Below are 21,115 nucleotides of genomic sequence, written 5' to 3'. Positions count from 1 at the left end.
CCACGGGGCGACGAGACTACTTCCTCATCTCTCTTGCCGCATATGCGTTCCACTCCCATATGATGTATGCGGTCCATTGTAGTCACGTGACGCGGAAGTACATGCGTGTCAAGTGACCATCTTCTGAGTTAATTTTTTCTCATTTAAAGGCTTCTGTTTTTATTTGTGTTCATTTGTATAATCTCCCTCACCTATACACTATATAAGTATGGACTTTTATTATGTTTTTATCAAAGTACAGTTGCAAGAAAAAGTATGTGAACCCTTTGGAATGATATGGATTTCTGCTCAAATTGGTCATAAAATGTGATCTGATCATCATCTAAGTCACAACAATAGACAATCACAGTCTGCTTAAACTAATAACACACAAAGAATGAAATGTTGCCATGTTTTTATTGAACACACCATGTAAGCATTCACAGTGCAGGTGGAAAAAGTATGTGAACCCTTGGATTTAATAACTGGACAAAACAAATACCACAAGACATAACTTCATGTTTCAGAATGCATTTTAATTCAATGTTGATTGGCTCATACAGCAAATGGTGAACTGCGTTGTCACCAGAGGAAACTGGGTACCACTAGGTAATCATTAAAAGGACAACGGAATGTTTGTTTTTCAGATGTCGCGCTAGATATCATTTGTTAAGCAAAGAAGCAGACAGCAGTTTCAACACAGGATTCCATCATATTAACACTTCTTCACGCACTTCACGTCCTGATGGCAGTGCTGGGGAGCCGGTTTGCAGGGATCTGGAAAGAGAGAACAGAGATTGTATGAGTGAGAGATAGAAAATTAGACTGCCAATTTATTTGTAGATTAACCATTTTGAACATGAATATACTCTAATTGCAACCTTGAAATATTAGAAAATTCTTTAAGGACCAAATATAACAGTTTGTAGTTATATTTAGGTCTGTACCAACTGCATGTCATCAATTATTAAAACGTTCCTATTCTATGGCAGCACCACGCTTCCCATGAGGGGGTCATTCTATTTTGGAATAATACCTTTAAAGAACAGACTATTATGGCCACACAGACTGTTGTTATTATTAGAGGAGCACTCCACGCACCTAAAGTACTTTTTTTTTTAAATTCTTTATTTTGTTCAGTCTGCACGTATATCATAGTTACAAGAAATAGGTATTGGCATGTCAAGTAGTACAATGCAGATCACATTCAGATTACGTCAGAGTAAAAGGCAGCAGACTGAGGTTTTTTTTTTTTTGGTAGTTATGCAAACTTAAAAGAACAAACATTATATTGGCACGGGGCCTTCCAGGGCCAGAGCAAGGCAAATATGTGAGGGAGTTAATGCCCGTTGGAAGGCAAGTCCCCTGCAGTACAACAACATAGTATACAGACGTGTTAGTTAAGGGGTTAAGAATAACAAAAAAATAATCGAATAAGAGAAAATAAAATAAAATAAAAAATAAGTCATAACATAGGGATGGCGTTGCATATCGGCATATATTCAAAGCATGGTTTAGAGTGCGGTTACATATGTAGACCTAGGAAGTATAGGAACCTGCTGAGGTATACATTCTTGGGGGTGCATGCATGTAAAGGAATGGCTACATCAGGTGAATACTGGGAGACATTAAAGGTAAAGACCGCAAGAGGTTGTAGCACTGTCCCTTGCGTTAACTTTTTCACTATCTCATGGGGTGTTTCTGTGGTGTCTTGCATAATATTATCCATTCCTGGGGGGGGGGGAGAATGGTGTTAACATGAGCCCGGCCATGTGAATCAAGGCTAGCCCTGAACCTTTAGTGCCTCAGCGGTTGTGAATACCCTGTCGGTCAGTTGAGAGAGGCACTTCCCTGTTAATAGGGAGATGGTGTCAGGAACTATCAATTGAGATGAACAGTATGAGAAAAGGTAAAAAAACATACAGTCGTTTGGTAGTGTTATACTACCCAGCTGTGGCCAGTCCCTTGCTAGGAAAGAAGGAATTTCCGTAGGCATTTAGGTAAGTCCACAACCTCCTCTGATTCTCAAGTTGGGTCCTGTGCAGCATTCGACCGTTGAGATTGGCGTGGGATGAATTCCGTTATCCTGGCAGGGTTTAGGTGGGAAAGTCCCGTGGTCGTGGTTGCAGCACAGTCGATGATGCCCAGTTTGAGCAGGAGGGCCTCCAGTTCCGGATAGCTGTGCGCCCTGCAGGCTGTCCCCTGATGGGTGAGTAAGACCGCCCTCGGTGTACCCCAGCGGTACTGAATGTTCTTGAGGCGTAGCTGTTGTAGGAGCGGCTGTAGGGATTTTCTCCAGGTGATGGTTGCGCGTGTGAGGTCTGGAAACAGTGACAGAGTCGACCCCTCAAAGATTAAGGGGGTTTTCCGTCGGGCAGCATTTTGTAGAAGGGTCTTTTCTTGCATAGCTTGAAATCTAATAATCACGTCTGCGGTAGCCGCTGGGGGTGCCGACTTCGGTTTCGGGAGGCGGAACATCCCGTCCAGCCGTAATGATTTCACCTGCTTAGGCGGCAAGAGGACTGCGGTCAGACGCCTGATATAGTGTGGGAGATCAGTAATGGTGACTGAATCTGGGATGCCACGAATTTTCATATTGTATTTTCTCCGCTGGTCCTCCATGTTGTCCAGCCTATCGGATGTGACCAATTGTTGCCTCTGCATGTCTTCGATCCGCTGTTCAACAGTGGTTAACCTGGCATCATGGGTGCTTGTTGAGGCTTCTAGGAGGGTGATCTTAGCTGTGGCACCTTCCATCGCATTCTTGAAAAACGCCATGTCCGCAGCGATGTCTTTACGCAGGTCTGCCAACATGCTCTTGAGCAGATCCGCTGTCACTGGTGCTCCCGCCGGTGCTGGAACGGGTAGGCGATCGGGTGGCAAGCCCGGTGCTGGGCCTTTGAGTGGTCCCTCACCGATGTCTGAAGGGGTGCCATCAGAGGAGTAGAAGGAGCTGTCCTCTCCCAGCGCCATCTTTTGCCATGCGGCTTGCTGTGCGGCCTGCTGTGTGGTGCGCAGCATTTCCCCAATATCTCGGGCTGTAGGGCTTTTCCCCGGTTTGGGCTTTTTGCTTTTCCTGCCCATAGTTCTCACCTACAAGGGTTGTATAAATTTGTCCGGTCTCTGGTGTAATTTTCGCCAAAAAGCAGCGTTTTTCGATCCGGTCAGTGAGGAGCTCCATAAAGTGCGACCGTTCAGCTTTGTGGCTAGCTCCGCCCCCCCTAAAGTACTTTTTTATTATTATACAATACAATATGCGCAGATTTCAACCAAAATTATCACTTTTATAAATTAATCTTGTTACACTGCCCACAGTTCTGTAAATTTCTGGTTTGTTTAGTTCAATGAAGCTAAACTCAGGATGCAGTATTTGCTCAGAGCACCTGCCTTGCAAAGACTTCTCATCGAGTTGCATTGGGAAGCCTGTGATTGGACAGCCACAGAAATTCTGAGTGGGGGAGAAGGGGAGGGCTTGCAAAGGCTTATGTGTAAGAGATCTGTAGCTTTTGCAAACTGTTTTTAGATATGCTACCTATAATTAAATACGTGAATTTTTTTCATCAGTGGAATATCTACTAGATGGAGGTTTATTGTTTGTACTTGGGCAGTGGAGTGTACTTTTAATGGATTAGAGAGGTCTTCTTATAGTATTGTTTTATGCATTAACGTAATAACAAAATAAGATTTAATTCATTTTATTTGTTAGTTAATGTTAGCGGACTGAGCTCATGACAGCAGCAGCTAATAACAATTCATATATGTATGTCCTGATACTGCCCGATATTAGATGTCTCCCAGTGCAGTGTCAATCACATAGTGCAGTATTGATTTACTACATAGTGTGACAACCCCCACCAAACAGAATGTGATTTATTAACATGATCAGCCCGTAGTAATAAGAAGACTTCCTTTGTGGGTCCATTATCTATATTTTAGCAAAAGTACTCTTTTTTGTTTCTATGCTATAAATAAATATTAGTCAGTGGAGAGCTAATAGGTTGTGCCGTTTTTACCTGGGCATTGAGGAACTGGCTTGGGGCATGGGTCGCAAGCTGCAAAAGAAGAAGGAAAAATTATTAATGATTTTTCTCAAATTTGTGTACTATTAACTTAATTAGAATAAAATCCTGCTTAATCCCATGCAATCTATTTACATTTTCAATACATTGAAATTGCTATGTACCTGAAACACATTTCACAATATAAACCTTACATTTAAATATTCAGTCACTCAAACACAAATACACAATAAATCCCATTACATATAAATGTACTACATTCCTACTTGGGGGTTCCAAGGATAAAACTTTTACAAATTCAGAATATCAAGAATCTTTTAACATCATGTTCAGGGTAGATCTTACATAGTTGACAATTTGTTTAAGCATATTTCATACATAAAATTTTTTCTTATTAGTGAAATATGATTTATCGTAAGCCATTTTTCCATATTCAATTGTGTTTTAATTTGAGAAAGTATATTTTGTTTCTGAAAAGTTAAGGAGGACCTCCAATTTAGAGCTATTATAATTTGCATAGCTATAAAACAATGGATAGCAATACAGATATAATTTTGTGATTCTAAATTCCAGTTTACATTTAATAATGCAACTGTAGGTGAGAATGTTAGTTTTATACCTGTCAAATCATAATAAAGTTTACAAACCCAAGACCGAATTTCATTAACACATGGGCAATGCCACCATATGTGAATATATCAACCCAAATTACTGCCACATCTCCAACACGCAGGGTCGCAATTCTGATACGTTTTAGCTAATTTATTTGGAGTTAAATACCATTTATTTATAACTTTGAAATGGCACTCTGTCAAATTCAAACAATGTAAATTTTTAGAAATATGTGACAAAGAGGAACACCATTCTTCCAATGTTATAGTTAATTCTAATTCTTGTTCCCAATAATTTATTATTATCGATGGATTATCATTAGGTAAGTCTAGCAGGTGATTTTCTTTGGAAATTACTCTATTAACATAAATGTTGCTAAATATATTTTCCATAAGACCTGCTGACTGAAATGAGGATTTTAAAGTATTGGTATCTATAAAGTTTTTTGTTCTTAAATATGTAAAAATGTCCCTGTTTGGGATCTCTTGGAATGGAATTATATTATCATCTTTCATTATTTGTGAAATTGAAATTGTATCTTTATTTGGCCAATTCTTTAATGATAAATCTTTCATATTTTGTTATAGTACAGTTAATTTACAGGTTTTTGGTATATATATACCAATTCCCAAAGCTTTTTTTATCTCCTCCCAAACTTGTAAAAGTTGAAATAATATTAATGATGTGTCTGTAAGGGCCTCTATATGTTTCTTATCACAATTTAACCATAGATAGTACTCCAATGTCCTTGTTTTAGTTGCTTCTGCTTCAATAATGTACCAAGGGTCTCCATTCACTTGTTGCTCTTGTAATTTGTATATATGTTTGATTATATTCGCATAATATATACGTTTTGCGTTAGGAAAGTTTAAACCACCTTGTTTTATCTTTTTAGAAAGTATCTTTAATCTGATCATGGGCTTTTTATTCTTCCAGATATATATATATATATATATATAATGTTAAACAAAAATCTGCACACCAGTCAAGCCATAAGACTTGCTTTTCCCACAGAAATCCCAAAACTGCAGCGTGGGAAAAGCAAGTCTTATGGCTTGACTGGTGTGCAGATTTTTGTTTAACATTGTATTAAGTATCCACAGACTTCAGGTGGAAGGGGTTTTCAATCACAATTTTTCCCCACCATAACCTAATTGGATTTTGCTATATATATATATATATATATATATATATATATATATATATATATGAATCAGATCAAGCCAGCTTTTAGAAATTTTAAGAGGAATCATTGCAAATAAATAGGACCATTTAGGTACTATATAGGCATTTACAACATTAATTTTCCCCCACCATGATGTTTGCACATTTCTCCATGATTTTAATGTTTTATTAGTATATTTTAATAATTTCAGTACATTTATTTCCATTGTTTTTTCTACTCTAGCTGGGATTAAAACTCCTAAATTATTTATTACTTTTTTAGTCCAAATAAACTTATATTCCTTTCTCAATTTTTTGACTATTGATTTATCCATATTTTTATACATTGCTGTGGATTTTAGTGTGTTTAGTTTGTAATTTGAAACCAAAGCATATGTCTTAATTTCTTTCATTAATTCGAGTAAATATTGTTCAGGAGAAGTCATTCTAATTGTAGTATCGTCCGCATATAGCTACATTTTGATTTCCCTTATAGCGGTGTGAAAACCTTTAATATTACAATTTTCCCTTATGTTGATTGCTAGTGGTTCCAATGATAATATATATAGCAGAGGTGACAACGGGCACCCCTGCCTTGTACCATTCTTTAATTCAAACCACTCTGCGCATATATTAGTTCCAACTGTCCTCGCTGATGGAGACGAATAAAGTGCCATAATGGCATTGAAAATCATACCACTAAATCCATTTTCCTCCAAAAGGCTCCCCAGCCTACCCTGTCAAACTCTTAATATTAACAGTTTTTAATAAGTTAATATGAAATGATTTTCTCCCACTCCCTTTCAGATATTTCTTATATTCCACTTATTTAAATTGTGCCAACTCTATTCAATAAACAGAGACAAGACCACAAAACAAAACATTTTTGTTCCTTCCATGCCCTGCCCTGTATAGATATTAAACTTTCCTATTTTTGTTACTGACAGTATTTTGTGTATATGTCAATGAAATGTGTTTCCTTGTATCTGTATTTACTAAAATAACACAAGCCCCCTACTCACCATTAAAATAACACATGTCTCCAACCTTCATTAGACCAGAGTCATTACTAAATTGATCACAAAACTCAGCATTGTGTCATAAAATAGGAATTCAGAGAAACGTTCCCTTTAATACCAGATGTGCCTAAAAGATCAGGTCCTTGGCCTTTAAAACATCACTTATCTCTGTAATGTAAATTAGCATTTAAACCAGAGACATGGCAAAAATCAAAAGTGAAATAAATCTGCTTAGATGATCATATCGTTAAGTGTTTATTTATCATGATAATTCTAAAATAAAACATAGACGAACATAATTTAAGTACTGATATAACATAGATTTTTTTTTACTTACGATCCTGACATTGCTTTGTTGGTGGGCATCGTGGTGGGCAAGGATCTTGACATGGATCTGGGCATTTCTTCTGTCCCTTGACTCCAGACATGATTATTTTTGGTCGAGTTTTACAGACTGTGCCGTAAGTTTGAAGGGAAGAAGGAGCTTTTCAGTTGTGCTGAATATGTGCTAACTTACTGTATTTATACGTCAGGATAGTCATATTTGCATCTAATAAATTGTTTTACAGTGAAACTGAATACAGGTTTATCTTGTCGAAGCATTTCAAACATACATCCTTACACCTCTTTTAATAACACTTTTTATGGTTTAAGTGTGTAATTGCGTTCCGTTTTTATATCATTACATATTTTTGTATTATCTGTATACTTAAGATTTGCATATTAGAATTTGTGAGCAATTGTTATATTTATTTATTACTGGTATATATAAAGCGCCAACAGATTCCGCAGCGCTGTACAATTAGTGGAGACCGTACAATATAGACAGACAAATACAAGAGGTAGAGAGAGCCCTGCCTGTAAGCTGATAACTAGCCATTGAAGCTCTTTTATACAAAGTGCTTAGCTAGATAGCCCTTGAGCTTGATTAAGCACACATATTCATTTATCTGTTTCCACGTGTATTCAGGGAGCACTGTCTTGTAGTGAAAATCAAACTAATTAGCAAAATTTAGAAAAAAAAAGGGGCTGGCTTTAAAATATCTCCAATTTGGTTATAGTCACAGTGTTGTTATTCTATCAAATATTGTGCTCTTTTCTACAGTTTGGAGTTTAGTGAATAAACCTTTTGATTTACAAACAAAACACATTGACGTACCTTAATTAAAACAATGAAATGGGGTTTTAAAAAAAGCTTAATATTCAAATTTAGATCTATAAGACTCTGATTCACAATGTAGGGTATATTCACTAAACAATAAATGGCAATCAAATGACAGCAAAGAAAATGGCATGATTGTGTCTTGGTGGGAGTGAAGCAGAGCTGGAGGAGAGAGCAAGAGACAGGTATGTGAGGTACAAGTTACTCTGGGAGGCCCAGTGGTGTATTTTGGATTTGTTCGGCCCACCCCCCATATTTAAATTTTCCCCACCCCTTCCTGACAAGGCCGCACTTTGACTGACAAACACTTTCTTACTGAAGCATTCACTCACATACACTCACTAAAAGATACAGTCATTGGCACACATACTGTTTAACCAACACACACTTTCACTGACAGAAAGACACACACTCTCATATACACTGACAAACAATGACATACACACTCACTGATTTGACACATTCTGACATGCACACACTATTACTCAGACCCACACTGACAGACACACACACACACTGAGAGACGCACACACTCACTGACAGATGCATACACTCATTGACAGACACATACACTCATTGACAGACACACACTCTCATATACACTGACAAACAATGACATACACAAACACTAACTGATTTGACACACTCTGATAGACACACACTATTACTCAGACACACACTTCGCCCCCAGCACACACACACTACATCCCCTGCACACTCAAACAGACACACCGTATCCTCAGCACACACACACAAACACACTGTAACCAAAGCATAGACACAGACACACATCATCCTCTGCATTCACACAAGCACACACTGCATTCCCAGCACATTTACAGGTACACTGCATCTCCAACATACACACAGACACACACTGCAACCCCAGCACACAGACAGACACACACTTTGCCCCCAGCACACATACACTTCATCCCCCCCACACACACACACAGACACACTGTATCCCATGCACTGCATCCCCTGCACACAAACAGACAAACTGCATCTCTAGTACATACACATGCATAGACACAGACACAATGCATTCTCAGCACAAGCACAGAGATACACTGCATCCACAGCACAAACACAGACTACATCCCCTGCTCACTGTGAGGGGGGGGGGGCAGGGTGTTAGGTTGGTTGTAGAGGGGATGGTGATTCGGTGGGAGAGCTGGTGGGTGGCAGCATTTCATCCTTGGACTCAGGCAGCTCAATGTCTTGTGCCGGCCCTGCAGCCTAATGTGGTGTTTGAAACCAAAGGCAATAACAAGGTTGCCAAGAAAGGAAGCATAGATTAGAAGCTAAATGTGCCAAGGACAGAATTTTGGGGAATAACAACTGAAACTGCAAGTGAGAAGGAGATTGCGATAATTATCTTCTGCCAATCATTACCCCTTCTACTCTGTTTATTTTCTTTTTTTTTATTATTTAACATGTGCTCTTAATGATTTATACTCTAATCCGTAATTATATCATGACTTGCATTTTAATGACTGTTTTGTTTCCACAAATTTTTAAATAAAGTTAAATTAATATGTTGTTGTGAAATGTTTTGTTTGCAATTAAGAGAACACGTAGGGCAGTAATTGTTTCTACCTTAAGGGCTCGGTCCAAATCCTTCTTAGCGTCAGTTTCTCCACGTGTAGAACAAACTATTAGTTAATGATTTATTGTGAACCTAACTCCAGGTTACATTGAAATAGGATAAAACATACTGTATCTACTCGAGTTTAAGCCGACCCGAATATAAGCTGAGGCCCCTAATTTTACCACAAAAAATGGGAAAACTTATTGACTTGAGTATAAGCCTAGGGTGGGAAATGCAGCAGCTACAGGTAAATCTCTAAATAAAATTAGATCCCAATAAAAGTACATTAATTGAATATGTATTTACAGTGTGTGTATATAATGAATGCAGAGTGTGTGTGTGTGTGTTTGTGTAGTGTGTGTGTGTGTGTGTTTGTGTGTATATAATGAATGCAGAATGTGTGTGTTTGTGTGAATGCAGTATGTTTGTATATGATGCAGAGTGTGTGTGTGTTTGTGTAAAAGAAAAAAGAAGAAAGAAGGGTGCGGCTTAAAAACAAATACAAATAATACTTATGTAGATATGTAACAGTACAGGCAGTTATGCAATAGTCCAATATTAGAGTAGTTCACGTAGGCAGAAGAAGATCCTTGTGAGACAGCGAGCGAAGTCTATGGTCACAATTGTGAACTCGTAGTCCAGAGGTATGTACATGGAGAAAAGCAGAAGACAAAAGACTCCAATGGTGCAGTATTTCTTAATCAGAAAAAATATATCGGAAAAAATAAAAACAACCTACTCACACTTTCCAGAGCTATAATTCCACCTCTGGTTTATATGGCATGAAGTGGAACAATCCCGACTCAAGGATATGCGGAGTGTCTATGGTGTTCTTCGGTATAGCAGTCCAATATGACAGTCCAGCTCGGGGTAAAGATAAAATATATAGTGCTCCCTGAATAGCTGTTATGGTAATAAAAAGTAGGATAAAATATACTCACGATATTATGAGCAGACGCACTGCTCGATGGATAGCGTGTGGGCGGTATAATCCCCACCTCGGGATACTTAATGCCTCTAAATGCCTCTAAATGCCTCTAATGCCTTTAAATGAGAAAAAATTAACTCGGAAGATGGTCACGTGACGCACATGTACTTCTGCGTCACGTGACTACAATGGACCGCATACGTCATATGAGAGTGGGAATTTCATATTTTCAATGTAATTACATGTTTGTTATATAAACACTGTCTGTCAGGTCTGTTTTCTCCTATGAGTTTCTACTTGATGAAGCCAGCAGTGGCAAGAATCCCAAGGTGGGGATTATACCACCCACACGCTATCCATTGAGCAGTGCGTCTGCTCATAATATTGTGCGTATATTTTATCCTACTTTTTATTACCATAACAGCTATTCAGGGAGCACTATATATTTTATCTTTACCCCGAGCTGGACTGTCATATTGGACTGCTATACCGAAGAACACCATAGACACTCCGCATATCCTTGAGTGGGGATTGTTCCACTTCATGCCATATAAACCAGAGGTGGAATTATAGCTCTGGAAAGTGTGAGTAGGTTGTTTTTATTTTTTCCGATATATTTTTTCTGATTAAGACATACTGCACCATTGGAGTCTTTTGTCTTCTACTTTTCTCCATGTACATACCTCTGGACTACGAGTTCACAATTGTGACCATAGATTTCGCTCGCTGTCTCACAAGGATCTTCTTCTGCCTACGTGAACTACTCTAATATTGGACTATTGCATAACTGCCTGGACTGTTACATATCTACATAAGTATTATTTGTATTTGTTTTTAAGCCGCACCCTTCTTTCTTCTTTTTTCTTTTTCACAATTATTCTGTGGGTATTCGAGGGGACCCCTCATTCTATAGGTGTGCTGCCTATATATTAAACTATTTTATTTCCTATTGTCATATCAGCGCTGATCCTTTCTGTGTTTTTTCCTATACCCCTACTTTAAACCTCTCTGGTGATAGCTGCTGATTTGATACATAGGTAAATATGCCAATATTTGACTTCAGGAACAATTATGTGATAGATGTGAACCATGTCTTTAATACTGAGGAAACTCTTCCGACATATACAAGAATCGATAACTATAACCAAAAAGAACTCTTTGTCAAACTTGAGAAAGCCCTCACTATGGAAATAAAATTGAAATGGGAAATAGCAACCCTCAAAAAATATTTAGAAGAAAGAATAACTCCTAGAGGACTAAGACTTTTTAAAGAAGCTACTTCTTATAGGGATGATGAGGAGTTCATGAGAGATTGGTATAATAAGTTGGAAATTTGTACTTTTGGACTCATGGAAACTCTCATCATTAAAAAACTGAAAAACTTTCTATCCTTGATACTGAAAAAAAATATCTTAAAGATAAAATGTTAACATTCACAGAAACACAAGTTTTTAAACAAAACTCCATCCTTATCCAAAATAAAATAGAAAAAGTAGAGATGGACACTAAACACATTAAGGTGAAGAAATATATCCGTGAAAAGCAGGACTATTCCAATAATCAAATCTGCTCTTTCCATCTAAACAAAAGAAACACTACAGATAACAATACTTACCAATCTACCAATTTGTACCATTCTCACCAAGACAACCATGCCCCTAAAGTATATACCAACCGTCCTACAAAAAGAGATACGCAATATCCACATAACCGCCCCATTAGAAAAAACTCTCCAACGACATCTCGTTATCACTACTCTAGTAGAGCACGAACAACTCAATATAAAAACACTATCAAGTCCCAATAAGATACCCACACCCAACACACCATTATCAAAATTCACCTAACATATCCCCCAATTATCAAAGTCACACTAACAATGGACTTTACTCACCTGGTATGTACCAAAACAGAAATGGGGCCATACCCAAAACCCAAAGACTGAGGTATGCACATAGACACTTTCAAAGCACCAAGTCACCTGTAAATTATGCCCACAGTAACAGATACCAATTATTGTCTGTGGACTCCGAAATAGAAAATGTCGACTATGTTATGCACAAAGACCAACACACACGTACCAACACCACATCATACAAAAACGAGAAAACAAAGTCTGAGTTTAGAAGAAGGAGAAGTGGGAGAAGAATTCAAAAGAGAAAGACGAGACCGATAATAACCCCTGCTGTAGAGAAAGATCTTGGTATTTTTAATTTATCACAAAAAGCCCTCACATCCACACAACTATTAGTTTTAAGCAAAGGCCTCAAATTTGCCCCCACAAATCCGTTTAAACCCTTTAAAGCCTTTATAGACGCGAACAAATTTGTTCTGAAGGCCACCCTGAAAAGGTTCTTTGCTAGTAAAGATACGCACACACCTAGCAGTCCATTTGTAGCTATCTCTCCTCCAGACCACCCTAAAATTGTTACTACCTCTCTAAAAAAGAACTCAACCTTCTTTCCATCTAGTTTTAAAACAGGCCCTTTAGAGGTCTTTGAGAAATTGGTAACAAAGGACTTAGAAAAAATATAAAAGAGTACATTTGACCAAAGCAATCTCACTAGAGCAGAAAGGAATGCACTTTTTGAACTCCAAAGAGATGAGAGTATTGTTATCAAATGTAGCACTTTCATAAAGACCATAATTGGTTGAAACGCGTTAGTGCAATTTGGGAGATTCCATTTTTATGCTATTCATATGCAAATAAAGCTTTTTTGTTCCTGCATTTCTATTTGATTTTTATGCAAACTACACAAGGGAATTTCTACAGTGAACAATCTGATTTGCTTCTTAGCATTGTGGTCTCCAGGAATACTTTACAAGGCGCTTATAGTCTGAGCCACTTCAAACGGCTCAGCACCACGTGAGTGGGCAATTTTATACCTATATTTATTTGTATTATTATATACAGGCTATACTATGTTCTTTATTTTATGTTTTTAGGACATGTAAACAAGCCAAAGATATATGGTAACATTGCCTGTTTTATTCATTTTATCTGTTTTATACTTGGTGTATATAGTTTGCTCTCACCATACCACTTATGCTTTTTTACTATATATTTTCTGTGTGATTTGGAGTGACTCACACTTGGTGATTTGAGCATCTTTTATCAATATTTTTCCTTTCCTCTATTGTATTTTATATGTATTGTTATCAAACCAGCCGATAAGGGCGGTGGCATTGTCATATTATCCAGAGATCAGTATGTCAAAGAAGCTATGAGACAATTAAATGACCCCAATGTTTACAAGAAATTAAAAAATGACCACACTCTCAAAATTCAACAGATTCTAAATTCCTTCTTAATAAATGGCCGAGACCAGGGTATTTTAAGTAAATAAGAATTCGAATTTTTAAATGTTTACCATCCAAAAATTCCCGTTATTTATTTGTTACCGAAAATTCATAAAAATATTAATAACCCCCCCCCCCCAGGAAGACCCATTGTGTCTGGCATTAATTTGTTTTATCTAACTTATCTGAATATTTATACCCTTTCTTACAAACACAGTCAAGTGTATGAAATCCTATCTACAAGACGCAATGACTTTGCTTCGCTTCTTAAACGATTTTACATGGAAAGACACATATTTTTTAGTTACGTGTGATGTACAATCCCTGTATACTATTATCCCCCATGACGGCAGATGTTTAGCGGTTGAAAACAATTTAAAAGCAGAAAACTAAATTAAAGATCACCAAATAAGTTTTATTATTGAATGTATTAACATTATTTTAAAAAACAATTATTTTTGGTTTTTAGACTCTTTTTATCTACAAAAACAAGGGAATGCTATGGGGACCAGGTTTGCCCCCAGTTTTGCCAACTTATTTATGGTGGAATGGGAATCTTCTGCCATCTTGGGCGGGCATGACTGGCAGGCAAACCTGGTTACATATTTTAGATATATTGATGATTTGTTTTTTATTTGGGAAGGTTCTGAAAATTCTCTTAATCAATTTTAACAGTTTTTAAATAGCAATAGCAAAGGCATTATCTTAACTTGGGAATACAGTCAATCCCTTATTCATTTCTTAGATTTAGAAAGTTTTATTCTGAATAACCAGTTACATACAAAGACCTTTTTTAAGAAAGTATGTACTAACAATGTCATTGACATGTCCAGCTGTCATCATAAACCATGGCTTCATGGGATACCAAAAAGCCAGTCCCTCCACCTTCGGAGGAATTGCTCCCGAACTGAAGATTATGAGGAACAATCCAACATTCTTTTAAGTAAATTTACTCAAAAAAAACTATCCTGATAACGATCTTAGTCATGCAAAAAATAATGTTAAAGAAAAATATAGATTAGACATGTTAGAATATTGAGATAAAACAAACACAAAGGGTGCCCCATCATTGCCAATTATTTTTGATTTTAATAACGAAAGCCATGTTATGAAAAAAATCATTAATAAACACTGGCATATATTAAAGCAGGATCAATCTCTAGCTGGAATTATCCCCGACAAACCTCATGTCATATTTAGAGGAGCACCCAGCTTCAAATCCATCCTCACAAAAAACTTTACTAAATAAAGTAGTATCACTTTCCTTTCTTTCTAAGCCCAAAGGTTTTTTTTAAATGCAACAATTGTATAGTGTGTAAACGTACCGATGCGGCCATTAAATCTAAAACTACCTCCTTTAAGTCTTCTGTTACACAAAAAACATATTTCATAAAAAATGTCATCCATTGTTACACAAAAAATGTAGTTTATTTATTAGAATGTCCCTGTGGGCTCCAATATGTCGGCATGATGACCAAGAATCTTAAGATTAGACTGGCGGAACATTGTCGCAATATCGCCAACGGGTACGAGAATCACTCAGTTTATAAACACTTTTTAAATCATAAAAAAAATACTAAACACCTTAAATGTATAGGTATTGACATATGTGAGAGGAGGGGATATTAAAAGAATTTTAGGAAGTAGAGAAATGGAATGAGCATAACATTTAAAGACCCTTACCCCACAAGGTCTTAATATGGAGTTTGACCTTTTTAACTTTTTATAAATTGTATAACATCTTTTTATCCAATACCTGTTTTTTTGTTTTTGTTTTTAGACTATTATGTTACTCTTTCTCATTCATCTATGTGATTTTAAGCCACTCTAGTCACCTTACCTAATTTTAGTCTCTTGGATTATTATTCTATTTTGTTTTATTTTAATTCATTTTTTATTTTATTTTATTTTATCATGTATATTCTTAACATTCTTATCTTATGTTTTATTTTTCATTTTATTACTTGGATGTTCCTTCCCACCCACACTACATACTACATACACTACATACACTACATATTATGCTGTCCCTATGTTTTATATAAAAATAAGTTTGAGTTATGTGGTTTAATGATATGTTCAACTGCCACTGTTCGTGTCTAAATATGCCTTGATTGTTAATTTTTTAACCATTGCATTTTTAGTTATGCCCTCCCCCAGTGGTTTAGCCCAGTTTGGGTCTCGATTCCACAGTTCGGGAGATGCTATGTCTCAGTGTGTTGTCTGTGCTGCCACTGCACTAGACAACACGTGGGAATATCTGCTCTTTTTTTCTTCAGTCCCGTCGCCCCGTGTACAGAACTCCTCCCACGGGGCGACGAGACTACTTCCTCATCTCTCTTGCCGCATATGCGTTCCACTCCCATATGATGTATGCGGTCCATTGTAGTCACGTAATTTTTTCTCATTTAAAGGCTTCTGTTTTTATTTGTGTTCATTTGTATAATCTCCCTCACCTATACACTATATAAGTATGGACTTTTATTATGTTTTTATCAAAGTACAGTTGCAAGAAAAAGTATGTGAACCCTTTGGAATGATATGGATTTCTGCTCAAATTGGTCATAAAATGTGATCTGATCATCATCTAAGTCACAACAATAGACAATCACAGTCTGCTTAAACTAATAACACACAAAGAGAATGAAATGTTGCCATGTTTTTATTGAACACACCATGTAAACATTCACAGTGCAGGTGGAAAAAGTATGTGAACCCTTGGATTTAATAACTGGACAAAACAAATACCACAAGACATAACTTCATGTTTCAGAATGCATTTTAATTCAATGTTGATTGGCTCATACAGCAAATGGTGAACTGCGTTGTCACCAGAGGAAACTGGGTACCACTAGGTAATCATTAAAAGGACAACGGAATGTTTGTTTTTCAGATGTCGCGCTAGATATCATTTGTTAAGCAAAGAAGCAGACAGCAGTTTCAACACAGGATTCCATCATATTAACACTTCTTCACGCACTTCACGTCCTGATGGCAGTGCTGGGGAGCCGGTTTGCAGGGATCTGGAAAGAGAGAACAGAGATTGTATGAGTGAGAGATAGAAAATTAGACTGCCAATTTATTTGTAGATTAACCATTTTGAACATGAATATACTCTAATTGCAACCTTGAAATATTAGAAAATTCTTTAAGGACCAAATATAACAGTTTGTAGTTATATTTAGGTCTGTACCAACTGCATGTCATCAATTATTAAAACGTTCCTATTCTATGGCAGCACCATGCTTCCCATGAGGGGGTCATTCTATTTTGGAATAATACCTTTAAAGAACAGACTATTATGGCCACACAGAATGCTGTTATTTTTAAAGGAGCACTCCACGCACCTAAACTACTTTTTTTTTAATTATACAATACAATATGCGCAGATTTCAACCGAAATTGTCACTTTAATAAATGAATCTTGTTACATTGCCCACAGTTCTGTAAATTTCTGGTTTGTTTAGTTCAATAAAGCTAAACTCAGGATGCAGTATTTGCCCAGAGCACCTGCCTTGCAAAGACTTCTCATCGAGTTGCATTGGGAAGCCTGTGATTGGACAGCCACAGAAATTCTGAGTGGGGGAGAAGGGGAGGGCTTGCAAAGGCTTATGTGTAAGAGATCTGTAGCTTTTGCAAACTGTTTTTAGATATGCTACCTATAATTAAATACGTGAATTTTTTTCATCAGTGGAATATCTACTAGATAAAGGTGTATTGTTTGTACTTGGGCAGTGGAGTGTACTTTTAATGGATTAGAGATGTCTTCTTGTAGTATTGTTTTATGCATTAACGTAATAACAAAATAAGATTTAATTCATTTTATTTGTTAGTTAATGTTAGCGGACTGAGCTCATGACAGCAGCAGCTAATAACAATTCATATATGTATGTCCTGATACTGCCCGATATTAGATGTCTCCCGGTGCAGTCTCAATCACATAGTGCAGTATTGATTTACTACATAGTGTGACAACCCCCACCAAACAGAATGTGATTTATTAACATGATCAGCCCGTAGTAATAAGAAGACTCTTCCTTTGTGGGTCCATTATCTATATTTTAGCAAAAAGTACTTTTTTTGTTTCTACGCTATAAATAAATATTAGTCAGTGGAGAGATAATAGGTTGTGCCGTTTTTACCTGGGCATTGAGGAACTGGCTTGGGGCATGGGTCACAAGCTGCAAAAGAAGAAGGAAAAAAATATTAATGATTTTTCTCAAATTTGTGTACTATTAACTTAATTAGAATAAAATTCTGCTAAATCCCATGCAATCTATTTACATTTTCAATACATTGAAATTGCTTTGTACCTGAAATACATTTCACAATATAAACCTTACAATTATTTTGTTTAATTTTTTTTTTAATACATTTTTTGGCATTAACTAGTATAAAATCAATTTTATTCATAGATACTGATGGCCCAATATTCAAAGCAGTAATCTGTAAAAAGCTTTCATTAAAAAACTGCATTACCACAGCTGTAATATTAACACTTTTTTATTTATTTTTATTTCAAAATTTATTTATTTAAATTATTTAACAAATACAATTTATATAAGTCTACATTTAAATATTCAGTCACTCAAACACAAATACACAATAAATCACATTACATATAAATGTGCTACATTCATACTAGGGGGTTCCAAGGATAAAACTTTTACAAATTCAGAATATCGCGAATCTTTTAACATCATGTTCAGGGTAGATCTTACATAGTTGACAATTTGTTTAAGCATATTTCATACATACATTTTTTTCTTATTAGTGAAATATGATTTATCGTAAGCCATTTTTCCATATTCAATTGTGTTTTAATTTGAGAAAGTATATTTTGTAAAAAGTTAAGGAGGACCTCCAATTTAGAGCTATTATAATTTTCATAGCTATAAAACAATGGATAGCAATACAGATATAATTTCGTGATTCTAAATTCCAGTTTACATTTCATAATGCAACTGTAGGTGAGAATGTTAGTTTTATACCTGTCAAATCATAATAAAGTTTACAAATCCAAGACCAAATTTCATTAACACATGGGCAATGCCACCATATGTGAATATATCAACCCAAATTACTGCCACATCTCCAACACGCAGGGTCGCAATTCTTATACGTTTTAGCTAATTTATTTGGAGTTAAATACCATTTATTTATAACTTTGAAATGGCACTCTGTCAAATTCAAACAATGTAAATTTTTAGAAATATGTGACAAAGAGGAACACCATTCTTCCAATGTTATAGTTAATTCTAATTCTTGTTCCCAATAATTTATTATTTTCGTTGGATTATCATTAAGTAAGTCTAGCAGGTGATTTTCTTTGGAAATTACTCTATTAACATAAATGTTGCTAAATATATTTTCCATAAGACCTGCTGACTGAAATGAGGATTTTAAAGTATTGGTATCTATAACGTTTTTTATTCTTAAATATGTAAAAAAAATTCCCTGTTTGGGATCTCTTGGAATGGAATAATATTATCATCTTTCATTATTTGTGAAATTGAAATTGTATCTTTATTTGGCCAATTCTTTAATGATAAATCTTTCATATTTTGTTATAGTACAGTTAATTTACAGGTTTTTGGAATATATATACCAATTCCCAAAGCTTTTTTTATCTCCTCCCAAACTTGTAAAAGTTGAAATAATATTAATGATGTGTCTGTAAGGGCCTCTATATGTTTCTTATCACAATTTAACCATAGATAGTACTCCAATGTCCTTGTTTTAGTTGCTTCTGCTTCAATAATGTACCAAGGGTCTCCATTCACTTGTTGCTCTTGTAACTTGTATATATGTTTGATTATATTCGCATAATATATACGTTTTGCGTTAGGAAAGTTTAAACCACCTTGTTTTATCTTTTTTGAAAATATCTTTAATCTGATCATGGCCTTTTTATTCTTCCAGATATATATAATATAATAATTCTAAAATAAAACATAGACGAACATGATTTAAGTATTGATATAACATAGATTTTTTTTTACTTACGATCGTGACATTGCTTTGTTGGTGGGCATCGTGGTGGGCAAGGATCTTGACATGGATCTGGGCATTTCTTCTGTCCCTTGACTCCAGACATGATTATTTTTGGTCGAGTTTTACAGACTGTGCCGTAAGTTTGAAGGGAAGAAGGAGCTTTTCAGTTGTGCTGAATATGTGCTAACTTACTGTATTTATACGTCAGGATAGTCATATTTGCATCTAATAAATTGTTTTACAGTGAAACTGAATACAGGTTTATCTTGTTGAAATATTTCAAACATACATCCTTACACCTCTTTTAATAACACTTTTTATGGTTTAAGTGTGTAATTGCGTTCCGTTTTTATATCATTACATATTTTTGTATTATCTGTATACTTAAGATTTGCATATTAGAATTTGTGAGCAATTGTTATATTTATTTATTACTGGTATATATAAAGCGCCAACAGATTCCGCAGCGCTGTACAATTAATGGAGACCGTACAATATAGACAGACAAATACAAGAGGTAGAGAGAGCCCTGCCTGTAAGCTGATAACTAGCCATTGAAGCTCTTTTATACAAAGTGCTTAGCTAGATAGCCCTTGAGCTTGATTAAGCACACATATTAATTTATCTGTTTCCGCGTGTATTCAGGGAGCACTGTCTTGTAGTGAAAATCAAACTAATTTGCAAAATGTAGAAACAAAGGGGCTGGCTTTAAAATATCTCCAATCTGGTTGTAGTCACAGTGTTGTTTTTCTATCAAATATTGTGCTCTTTTCTACAGTTTGGAGTTTAGCGAATAAACCTTTTGATTTACAAACAAAACACATTGACGTACCTTAATTAAAACAATGAAATGGGGTTTTAAAAAAAGCTTAATATTCAAATTTAGATCTATAAGACTCTGATTCACAATGTAGGGTATATTCACTAAACAATAAATGGCAATCAAATGACAGCAAAGAAAATGGCACAATTGTGTCTTGGTGGGAGTGAAGCAGAGGTGGAGGAGAGAGCAAGAGACAGGTATGTGAGGTACAAGTTACTCTGGGAGGCCCGGTGGTGTATTTTGGATTTGTTCGGCCCACCCCCCATATTTATATTTTCCCTACCCCTTCCTGACAAGGCCGCACTTTGACTGACAGACACTTTCTTACTGAAGCATTCACTCACATACACTCACTAAAAGATAGTCATTGGCACACATACTGTTTAACCAACACACACTTTCACTGACAGAAAGACACACACTCTCATATACACTGACAAACAATGACATACACACTCACTGATTTGACACACTCTGACATGCACACACTATTACTCAGGACCACACTGACAGACACACAC

The 21,115-nt window shown here is 36.1% G+C and overlaps 1 long non-coding RNA gene across 1 annotated transcript; it reads right to left on the bottom strand.

Moving 5' to 3' along the window:
* Positions 1-513: 513 nt before the first annotated feature.
* Positions 514-7,271, bottom strand: LOC134575424 (uncharacterized). The gene is made up of 3 exons (XR_010085654.1): positions 7,131-7,271; positions 3,993-4,031; positions 514-756 (listed from the first exon to the last, which is right to left on the bottom strand). It is a non-coding gene; the product is annotated as an uncharacterized LOC134575424 (long non-coding RNA).
* Between the last annotated feature and the right edge of the window lie 13,844 nt (positions 7,272-21,115).

This window comes from Pelobates fuscus, chromosome 10, assembly GCF_036172605.1.
Source record: "Pelobates fuscus isolate aPelFus1 chromosome 10, aPelFus1.pri, whole genome shotgun sequence".
Lineage (NCBI taxonomy): Eukaryota > Metazoa > Chordata > Amphibia > Anura > Pelobatidae > Pelobates > Pelobates fuscus.
Note: the sequence above shows the minus strand (reverse complement) of the source record. Positions and strands in the feature narration are given on the sequence as shown.